Source organism: Cupressus sempervirens, chromosome 3 (genome assembly GCF_028749045.1).
Source record: "Cupressus sempervirens isolate cs-2001-9-10 chromosome 3, ASM2874904v1, whole genome shotgun sequence".
Taxonomy (NCBI): Eukaryota; Viridiplantae; Streptophyta; class Pinopsida; order Cupressales; family Cupressaceae; genus Cupressus; species Cupressus sempervirens.
Window position 1 is genome coordinate 294,034,148 of NC_143120.1, and position 12,299 is coordinate 294,046,446.

The 12,299-nt window shown below is 32.0% G+C and overlaps 1 pseudogene; it reads left to right on the plus strand.

Annotated features, from left to right (window-relative positions):
* The first annotated feature begins 4,971 nt into the window (after nt 1–4,971).
* On the plus strand, nt 4,972–5,950 carry LOC149566126 (tetraspanin-8 pseudogene; annotated as a pseudogene).
* The last annotated feature ends 6,349 nt before the right edge of the window (nt 5,951–12,299 follow it).

Genomic DNA, 12,299 nt, shown 5'->3' on the forward strand with positions numbered 1-12,299 from the left:
CCACTCCCTCTCCCACCACCTACTCTCTCTCTCCCATCCCCTATGCTCTCTCTCTCCCCTCTCCCATCTCCTACTCTCTCTCTCTTCCACACACACCACACACTCCCATCCCCCCTCTCTCTCTCTTCTCTCATCCCCTACTCTCTAGATCTCTCACACACACTCCCATCCCCCCCTCTCTCTCCCTCTCCCACTCCCTCTTCCACCACCTACTATCTCTCTCTCTCACTCTCTCCCTCTCTACTCTCTCTCCCTTATCCCCTGCTCTCTCTCTATTCACTCTCCCATCCTCTACTTTCTCTCTCTGCCACCCCTACTCTCTCTCACTCTCTCCCATGCCCTACTCCCTCTCTCTCTCTCTCTCTCTCCTTCTCCCTCTCTCGCTCCCTCTCCCACTAGTACCTAATCTCTCTCTACCATCCCATACTCTCTCTACCACCCCTACTCACTCTCTCACACTTCCTCTCTCCCATCCCCTACTCTCAATCTCTCTCCCCCATCCCATACTCTCTCTTTTCCACCCCTACTCTCTCTCACACTTCCTCTCTCTGTCTCTCTCCCATCTCATACTCTCTCTACCACCCCTACTCTCTCTCACTTCCTCTCTCTCCCATCCCCTACTCTCTCTCTCTCTCTCTCTCTCTCTCTCTCTCTCTCTCTCTCTCACACACACACACACACACACACACACACACACACAACCATCCCCCCCTTTCTCTTGCTCTTGCTTTGCATCTCTTCTTTCTTCTCTATGCACTAATTAGGTCTCAATAGTGCATGTGTACTATAGTGCGCACATGCTATTGAGACCCAAATTCAAAAGCTTTAAATAGCACATGCGCGCTATAGGGCATATGCGCTATTCAAAGCTTTGCATTAAAACCAAGCCTAAGGCTTGGTTTTGCCTTAGAGATCCAACCCATAGTTTTGGAGTTTATAAACGGGTCTGAAATGTGTTTTGCTGCAAACATACAAAAAATGATTGATTTTTCTTGTGTGCTCTCCTTCAAGATTCCTTGTGGTTGGGCATCAATAAGATCAGGTTACATGACATTGTAGGTCTCTGTGTTAGCTATATAACCATATCATTTATTTTTAATTTGAACTATTTCAAGCCTTTCATCTATAATTTATTTTGAATGTATGTCCATTTTTTGTCAAAAACCACCATGTACTAATTGGGCTGTAGATTTTAGCTCGTTCATCAAATTTTGCAACAACTTAGTTTTTTAGAAACTAGACTCCATTCTACACACTTTGAAAAAAAAAAGTTTTTATTTTAGATTAGTTTTCAATTATTTATAGGGGGAGCACACAGATATTACACGTTTTTGGGATGTGTCTAGTTTAAAAAATCATTAAAAAAAATACACATTAAAAAATTACCCAAAAAATCTGGGATAAACTACATAGTGTTAAGTAACTTTTGACTAGAGCGACTAAAGAATTTCAAAAAAAAAGTAAAAATTTTAGGGGGGCCACACTTTGTATTGTGTTATGTTTTTTTGGAATAAACAGTACCATTTTTTGTGGCCCCCTTTTTGGAGGACCTAAAACTAAACCATTTTGAAAAAAAAATTAGTATTTTAGAAACTAGATTCAAAGGACTACGACTTTTGTTTTTGTCATATCTTAAAATTTTGAGCGTAACTATCTTCAAATTCTTGTTGAAGTTCATAAATTGCTAATTTTAGGAAAAAGATGTCCACTTATACCCCCCTTTTGGCACCACAACTTGGTGCACTTACCCTAATATGGTACTCTACTTAGGTAGCAATTGTCTCACTAGTAAGGTTTGACATCAATAGCAACATAACAATTGTTCCAACTATAGTTTCTAACAATTAATATGGTCATGTAAGTCAGATGGATATTATTAAATCTCTCATACTGACATTGTTAGAATTTAAGATAAATCTCTTCCCCATCAAATAAGGAACTATATTGAACTCTTCATAAAGCATAAAGTATATTTCTTAACTAAACACAATAATATTTATAAATTATCCATTTGCTAATTTCTACATTTTATGTTTATCTTATATACATTTTCAAATTTTTATAAATTAATTTTAAAATTAATAATTTATCGACTAGTTAATTATTTACCATTATATTTTATTTCATTTTATATTCATTATAAATTTAATAATAAAATTAATATTTAAATAAATTTCATAAAGTGAATTTTAAGAAAATATACTTTTACAATATAATTTTACATACCTTAATAATAAAGATGGAGATTCTCCCATCTAAACTTGTTTCCCTTTGTACAATGTACATGGAACTTCCATAAGTATATTTTATTAAAAAACATATCATTGTGCCATTGCTACCTCCTTGCATATTATATTCATTTCTCCTTCTATTTAATAAACCTTTCATATTTTTGTTATACCCCCTTTCATTTAAGGAACCCACTTATTATATATGGTAGGTTTTTCATCTCATGACATTTTGAAAGGTCACTTCATTATTCTTTTTGCTACTTCATAATTAATCATTAATTATAAATATTAGTAATGTTGTCCCATCCATTTATTACATGATATTTAATTTACTAAATGGTGTGCCCTTCGATAATTGGTAATTGCCTTTTTAAGTTAGTACTGATATTCTCATTTTTAATTGGTTGTCTTTCTTATTTAATAATAATAATTTTTATTTCTTTTTAATGGAGGGTTCAGACTTGTGAGGCAACCCAATGAGGCACAAGGCTTGTGAGCTACCAACCAACAAAGGCCACCACTGAAAGATTTAGGAACTCGATATAGACCCACACGTGCCTAAAACCTCTTCGGCTTAAAGCCAAAGAATAAGGGGCATCTGAGTCGTCAAAATCACCTAGGGCACGATCTTGACCTCATCCCTTATGGTGTCAGAGCCTTGCACTCAACAAGACTTGATCCCTGGTGGGCTCTTTATGAGCCATTCAACTTCACTAGTAGACCAAGGGTCGATTGACATATTATTTATTATTTGAATAATGATTACTAATTATTTTATTAATATAGTATTAGAAGTTTATTAATATTATTTATTTATTGTGTATCTTAGTTTTGTGATTATCATTGTTATGTATTATTACTTTCTATTCTAGAAAGAGCTATCACAAAGTTATTATTCCATGAAGTATATTCAATACATCAAATGTTTTTTATAATATATATTTATTGATAGTTATATATTTTGTTAAATTGTTATTATCTAATAATTATTATATCTGCTTCCACCCCACCTTATTCTTGGCAAGTTTGTCAAACCTCCTTCGATCCCCTTTATTTTCTTCTTTGTAATCCACTAAAGCCACCTCCATATGGTGTACAATTTTAGACTTTTTAACATTAATCTGGACCTTGTTTGTATTACTTTTTAGTTTTTTAGAAGTTCTAGTGGGTGTGGAAGATAGGGATGTCTGAGAATTGGTGGCCACAAAGTAGCTACCCCACACATTCCTTGGGGTATTTGGTAGGCCTTGGGCATCTTGGATTACAATATTGCGAGCAAGGGGAGTGGAGGGGTAGGGTGGGTTTGACAAATGGCTAAATGAAAGTTGTAAAGACAAAGAATGAGCCCTTGGTGTAAAATTGCAAACTTCTTGGACCCTTCTTTTTTCTATCCCTAACCTCCATCATTGTAGCCTCAAGATCATGCAATAGGAAAAAGGAAATTAAAATTTCATTGTGATGCCTAAATAGTTCAAAAGAGGAAAGTGACAATTATAGAAAACACCAAACCTACCCTCCAACATTAGGTATTTCATAATGATAAGATATACCTCATCCCACAGTTCAGGTAGGTATTTACAACTAAACAAACCTTTTTGTCTAACAAGTTCTTCATCCTTCTTAAAATAACTTGTTGAGGCTAGTCTCATCCGACACCTTGGTAACCTTTTGCCACTTTCAAACATCCATGGATAGGTCAGTAGCCATCACAATAATCTCCTCCTTGACCTAGAAGGTAATGCCATTTATGCTAACTCCCCTATCATTCCAAGAATAAGGAAACTATGAGTAGTTGTTTTCATCATTACCCACCATAGTCTCCATGAACAAAACCATAACACCCTGCTTAAGAGCCATACAAGCACAAGGATTTTTTCACATGTATTCCTCAATTTCAGGAGGCCCAATCCTCACCATATCCCCTCCCATCTTTGTCTCTTGCTCAAAACCCTCGAACTACTTGAGACTGATAGTATTAAAGAAGCCCTGTATTAAAGAAGCCCTCACTCCAAAAACCCTGACTAAACAAATAGTTGCTCATAGACAACCCATAAAAACCAAGCTTAAAAATAAAGATTAAAAGTTAAAATCCAATCTTAAGCATAATTATTACCCTAACCTTAACTAATAGCTTATGTGTATGTATGCACCAAAGGTATCCTTCTGAGGATGATTATTTAATACTTGGTGAAAAATTGATTTAAAATAAGTGGCTTAAGACAAATATCTTTCTACTATATAGATATTTATTGAAAAAATTTGACCTTAAAATATTTCTGAGAATCATTCGAAATGTGTCACCACATAGAAACTTGTATTCATTTGAAAAACATTTATGACACTAATACATTCAATAATGTATTTACCATTGCAATATACAGATACTTTATGTATTTTTCATTTTCTAATCTCTAATTTCCATTTTTCATGTAGTATTGCACGCTCCATGCAAGCTAAAACGTAGTGCCGTTAAAATCCTCGTCTTTGAGTTTCCGTTATTTTAAACCATCTATCAAAACCAACCGTCAAGAAAATCCTCATGCAAGTAACGCACGAAGACGGACTCAGGTGAGAGGGGACGTTTCCTCTTCATTTTCTGTCTTGTAACACCCATTTGTTTCCCTTTGCTTTAAAACGATTCAACACTCCGAATCCCTTTTCAGAATAGGACCAGATTTGTTTTGCAGAGGCATTAGTGCTTGAATTCCAAGTTCTGTAAATCTTGGTTCTTTAATCCAGGATGGTTCGATACACCAACAAGCTCATCATGAAAGGAATCAATCTTCTCATATTTGTGCTCTCAATCCCAATTTTGGGCTCTGGAATATGGCCGGCTGCAACAATGGCAGACACTGATTGCGACAAGCTTCCTTGGTGGCCTCTCATTCCAACTGGGGCTTTTCTCATATTCATCTCTCTCGCCGGCTTCGTGGGTCTCCGGTATAGATTGAGATGGCTTATCTGGCTTTACTTGATCGCCCTGCTTATTCACAATCTGATCTTGTTCTCCTCCATTACCTCCGCCTTAGACTTCATCAACAGGGGCAGGGAAATGGCCGTTTCAGGAAGAGGGTACAAAGAATACAAGCTCATCAACTCCACCAGCTGGGTGGTGAAGAGATTGGACAAGAGCACCTACTGGAACAAAACTAATACTTGTCTTCGGGGCGCCAAAATATGTAAAAGCCTCGCTGATGAATCCGTCCACGAAGTTGCAGAACAGTTCTACAAAAGAAATTTATCCCCAATTCAGGTAATACACTTTGCTTCCATGCGAAAAAAAACTTTTTTTCAATGATTGGAGATTTTTTTTTAGTATCCTTTTACCTTGTCAAAGATCGAAAACTACGATCTTGATCCGATGTATTGATAATTTGTGGAATTTGAATTGATTTCTGCAGTCAGGCTGCTGCAAGCCTCCAAGTTCGTGCAACTTCGTGTATGTGAACGCCACTTTTTGGACTTCCAGTGTAAGCAATTTGACGGACATGGATTGTAGGAGGTGGAGTAATGAGCAGGATAAGCTTTGCTATGACTGTGATTCGTGCAAGGCAGGTGTGACAGCGAATTTGAAGCACAAGTGGAATGGTATTGTTGGTATTAATTTTTTGGTGGTCGTCTTTCTGTTTTGGGGTTGTTCTGTTCAGTGTTCTATCTTCGATGAGATTGAGGAGGAGGATGGGCCTGATGAGAGAAATATGGATGGCCATACCTCTTAAAGATTTTTTCCAAAAAAAGTTTGAATTTTTTTTACTCATATTGTCAGTGTCATAAATTATTTCAGTGAGAAGGATATTTCTCCGCTTATTTTATATATAATATATATAAGCTAGTGTATTTTTTTTAGTATTTTAAGTAAATTGAATTGAAGTAAACAAATATTTGTTTATTTTTTTAATCTAGGTTATAACTTATTCTTAAGAGTATTATTAAAATAGTTAAAATAAATTGAAATTTTAAAATATTAAGTAAGTGAGGTTAATAGTTTAAGGTTGGATCTAAGTAAGTATAATGTTTTACTAGTATATTTTCTATATTATTATGTAGATCTTAGTTGAACTATCTTTTATAGAAGATGAATATGTAAAAATAACAAAAATTTCTATAAAAATTGTATGAGTTTTTTTCTCAAATCTTACAATATCTGTGTGTCCTTTCACAAATCATACAATATTAAGGTTCTAATCTTTATGACTATGCATGATTTTGAGAATGATTACTAACTAGTTATGATATCTAATAAACCATGGTCTATTTGTTCTCAACTACCTTAAAATTTCGTTGTTTTGTTATAACTTGTTTAAAGAATTGATTATTTACAAACATCTTTCATTTCATTTTAACTTAAGCACTTTTAAGGATCAAATTGATGTGGCCTAGGTTAGACTTGAACAAGTAGATTTGATTCACGATAAGGAATACTAAATATAATGATCAATAATGATGATAGTGATTTACATAACAATATGCTACTTATAACTTAAATATTTGTAGAAATAAATTTTATTTTATTTTTTTTCCACTTTAATGTGCATTTGAATTGTATAAAAAATGTACCTTAAAATTAAATATTTTTAAATTATAGAAGATTATCTAGTCCATATAAACTAACAAACCATTCTTAAAGTATTTGTCTCGTTATCACTTTATGAAAACCTTCAAAATTGAGAAAGTGATATAATAAGTACAACACTTACAGTTTGAGAGCAAATATTTTTTTTTTTTTCAATTTTTTCCCTATTTATATAATTTTTTAATTTTTACTTTGAAAAGTCTTAATTATAAACACAAGAGTTGTCAAATAATCTACTATCAAAAAATAACAACAATTTGAAATTGTTAAAAAGTTGAGTTGCACATTTTTGTGCTTGCAACGATAAGCCGATAGGTGCTTGATAGCAAAATTATTTTTAAAAATATAATATTATGTGAAAAAATTACATTATTCATAAATTTCAATTTTAATAACATAATATTTACTAAAATATTTTAAATAGATTAATAAATATTATTTATTTAAATTCAAATATGAAAAAAACATTTTAAAACACCCCATCAAAAAATCTATTATGAAAAATTAATAAGAGAAATACAAAAAAATAATATGAAAAAAAATGACATCTCTAATAAATATTCTATTGACTAAATAAAATAAAAATAATTTAAAAACTAAAACCTAGATCAATTTTTTTAAATATTAAATAAATAGATATCACAATATGAACTAATGTTGGAGATCACACGTATTTAATTTTTAAATAAATAGGAAAAGAAAAATAATAGTTAAAGGTGGAGATTTAAAATATAGTTAACAAATTATATTGTTAATAATTTTTAATTTAAACAACATAATATTTACTATAATCTTTTAAATATATTAATAAATATTATTTATTTAAATTTAATTTATTAAATATGAATTTTTTTACAAAAATCCCATCAAAAAATATATTATAAAAAATTATTAAGAGAAATACAAAAAAATAATATGAAAAATAGCAATGTCTCTAACAAATATTCTATTGACTAAATAAATTATAGAAACTAAAAAATAATATTTAAAGAACTAACTAAACTAATATAAAATAAAAATTAGAAGTAGCACTTGCACCTTTGATAGTGTAAGGGGTTAGGTCGATAGTCTTATGTACTTTTGAGTATTCACTTGAGTATATTTTTTATGTAATATGTTTGATTTAGTTGTGTTATTTTGATATCTTGATACACTCATAATACAAATGCTTTGTGTGAAGAGCTACCTAAGATAGGCAGTCCTCCTCTTTTTTGCATATAATTGTATATGGATTGCTTTTCATTTTGAGTATCTTTCAAAAGTGAAAGTAGGTCAAATACAAAGACCATCTATTGTTCTTACTCTAAAATAGCTATAAAAGTGAGTCCTTGTCTTTCAATTTCACTGATATCAACTGTTGCTTTCTGTGTAGCATGAGTCCTTGGGATTTGTGTATTGTGATAGCCCATGACATGGTTAGTGGTAGTTGTTTTTGGCTACCTAATGTAATTGACACTATTGGAACACATTTTGGCTCATCTTGATATATACTATGTAATTTTTTAAAATTATTCAACATTTATTGCTATGTATACCTCAATGTAAGAACTAGTTTTGCTTTCTAAGATACCTTTAGGATGTTCCATCAAATTTTATTAAATATTTATAAATTTAAATGGAAACTTATCAAATTTATAAGAGGATATATAATGTTTTTGTTTTAATATTTGTGTAACAAAGCATCCTTTTGAAGCATTTTTTTGGACAATTAACACCCTTACTCCATTGTCCATTTTTTTAAAACATATCTAACAGAATATTTCCGACTATAGTTCTGAGAAAATGCTTTTCTTTAATAAATATGTTTTTACATCAGCCATTTGCATTTATTTAGATACTTTAAATTTTTTTTAGTAGAACTACTATTAGTAATATCTATAATTTTTCCATTAATGTATTTAATATCAAAAAGTGAATAAATATCTCTTGATTAGATTATGATTACTAGTTATTTGAACTTCAATCCAAATTGAATATAAATTATTTTATCTTCTAATTTTTCAAAAAAAAATAGAATTGAGATTTTAATCATCTTTCTATTTCTATTTCTATTTTTCACTTTTAAAATATTCCTTCACATATATACAAATTTGACCTAGTTAACAATCTACTTCCCTCTCTTATATTTTTTTCATTATTTTTCAAATTGAGATTGAAGCATTCTAACTTCTAACCTTTAAGAAAGAAATCAAAAATCTATTGAATTTAATTATTATCATTGCACTTTTATGTGCTCTCATGGTGTTCAAGCTATCAACTTGGATGTCATATTCACTTTCCAACCAACATGAACAATACAATCTCACCCTAGTCCCAATTCGTGATGCAATGAACTAAATATATGTATAGATAATAAGAACTCGTTGGAAAATCTCACCATCTCAAATTAGGGGAAACATATGGGTGAACCCACAATACTGGGTACCACTTTTGGGGGACAAAGGAAATTGTGAAATGATGAAAATTTTGCATGTAGAATTTTGCATATGTTCGCCCGAACGTGCTAACCATGTTCGCGTGAACATATTAACAAGGTATGTTTGCGCGAACATGTTAAGTTCAAATAAGGCATGTTCATGCGAACATACCTTGTTAATATGTTCACACGAACATATTAGTAATGCTAATTTTGCGATTGAAATTTCGCTTTTTCATTTGGGATCTCGATAAATTTGCCCTTTTTGCATGTTCGTGCGAACACAAATTATTATAAATGTTCGCGCAAACACGTTAAATAAAAATTTTGGCTATCGGATTATTTTTCTCATACGTTCGTGCGAACATGCCCAATATGTTCACGCGAACATGTTTGCATGAACGCATAAAATTAGGAAAATTTTGACCCTTTTTCCTTCTTCTTTTTTTTGTTCTTTTGACTACCATAATTGTAGGAGAATGATCTCCTACTATAAAATAAAAAATGTCAAAATTTGCTGCTCGGAGCAAGCTTTCCAACGATTACAATTGTAATACATATTTTAGTCATTAAGACTTCCAAATATGAGTTTAACTCATTATAGGTTCATTACCGGTTCATTACCGATTGAACATTAACCGACTTTGACACCTCAGGAAAATTAGTAAATCATGTCAATTTTTTTTTGAAAAATATGTAGGAACTAGCTTATTGAGATACCTTTCTATTCAAAAAAAAAAAAAAAGGTTTATGATAAATTGACTTCAAATTATTTGTGTCAAACGGAACGTATGTCTGAATTACAATTCGTGTCACTTCAAAACTTCATAAACTATACAATAGTCAACCAAAATAAATCAAACCAAATGCATCCTTTGGATATTGATGTTACAAATCTAACACCAAAAGAATTACTTCATTATCATTTCTATAAAAAAAGTTACGTGTGTCAAACAGACTGTCACTCTTTAAAAATATTGAATTTTATTATGTACCACTTTTCGGAGGAGATAAAAAAATTGATATAAATAATTTTTTTTTTAAATTAAAAAATATGGTTACAAAGTAGGAACAAAGTACTCAAAATCACTAGTTTATGTCATCTTGAAATTATTTATAGTTTTGGAGATATAGTCACTTGAATGTGACGTTTGTTGCAAAAATATTGATTTCAGTGTCAAAATTGGTCAAAAAGTGGAACCCATTATTGTGGGATCACCCATATTGTGTGCCTAATTGAGAAAGATTAAAAACATACTTGTATCCAAAACCATATTTGATTTTCCCTCATTTAAAATATATAAAAATAGTTTCAACTCTCATTCAAATGAAAATTGAAAGTTTATCCCTTTTGTTTTAATCAATCCACATATTAATGGAGAAGAACTATAATTTTTTAACTATCTTAAAAACAATCTATCAATATGATTGATACATAATTATCAAATATTTTTCTAATTTTTTTTCCTATTACTATTCACCCAATTTACTTATATTATTCACCATAATCAAAGAACTACTAATTTTAAGTTTCAAAGGATGTATATATTTATTTCTAAGCATTATTTTCTAATAATGACATTCAAAATAAAATTTGTAAGCTTTAAAAGTAAGTTTGATATTTTATTCTTTTAACTGTCTTAAAATCAATCTATCAATATGATAGATACATAATCAACTGAAAATATTTTTAAAAAAAAATTCTTATTATTATTCACCCAATTACTTATATTATTCCCCATAATCAAAGAACTACTAATTTTTTTGAAAAAAGAGGGGGTAAAAATTTATTCAACCAAAATCAAAGTACAAAGCAAAGGCACACAGCCTGCAAAAGCACTACATATTCATATCACCCAATATCTACTGCTCAAAAATCCCACTAAACTCAGCAGGTAACTCCTCCCTTCCACTAATATCCCATCCATCTCCGCTCTCTAAAGCCCACTATGTTCCATTCTCTAGGGATATAACAAAAGGAGACAGAGTCTAAGGAATTACAAAGACTTAAAGTTTGTCTAACCAAAGCTGCTAATTGCCAACTAACATTCTCCAAGCTTTGAGTATTCAGTATGTCCACATGTTCAATCTAAGAATTAGACTCATAGATGATCTTCTTCCAACCTAGGGAGCAACCTCTCTCAAATGCAATCTTAATAGCAAGGGCCTCCATAAGATTATTAGAGTATTGACCTTTATAAGTAGAGAAGAAAAAAACCATACCACCATCATTATCTCTACCTATGCCCCCAATACCAGCATGACCAAGGTTCCCACAAGATGAACCATCTGTATTAATCTTCAAAGTCCCAGCTAGGGGAGGAGTCCACCTCCCATCTCAATAGACTCTTTGCTTACCATGATGAGGCCTTGTTCCATGGGTGTTGCCACATCTGATCTCTCCCAAATTCAAATTTCACACAGTAGCAATATCACCAGGATCAATACTTTCAGACATATCACACTTTGCAAAGATGGTCTCTTGTAGCCTACTAAGAATAATTCTCCATAAATGCAAACTCTTTAGCTTAGAGTTACAGAAAATTATGTGATTTTGCTCTAGCCAAAGGTTCCATAGAATTAGAGATGGCCCCACCATCCAAGTAGCCCACAAAAAAGAAGTCTTTATTGGAGGTCTGCCCAAACTCTCCCAAAAGTCAATTAAAGTGGATGTATGAGCATAGCCCTATGGCCAAGCCTCCCACCATCTGTGCCATATCTCTCCTGAATAAGGGCAACGAAAGAACAAGTGAGAAGTACATTCCTTATTGTTCAAACAAAGGAAACAGATAGAAGGTCCCTGAAAATCTCGTTTGCAAAGATTCTCCTAGGTGAGGCATTTGTTCTGAGCCAACAACCATAAGAAAAAATTACATTTCGGCCAAGAAATGTTAAACCAAACTTTCTTCCACCAGTTCACCTCATCTAGACCATGCAATTTCCTATCAAGCATAGCATAACCTTGAGCCACATTAAACTTGCCTTTTGGGCTAGGGCTCTAGGACAAGACATCCCGCTCACGAATAGAGTTGCAAAATCATCCTTCCAAAGTTTTAGTGAGAATAGTACAATCCTCATT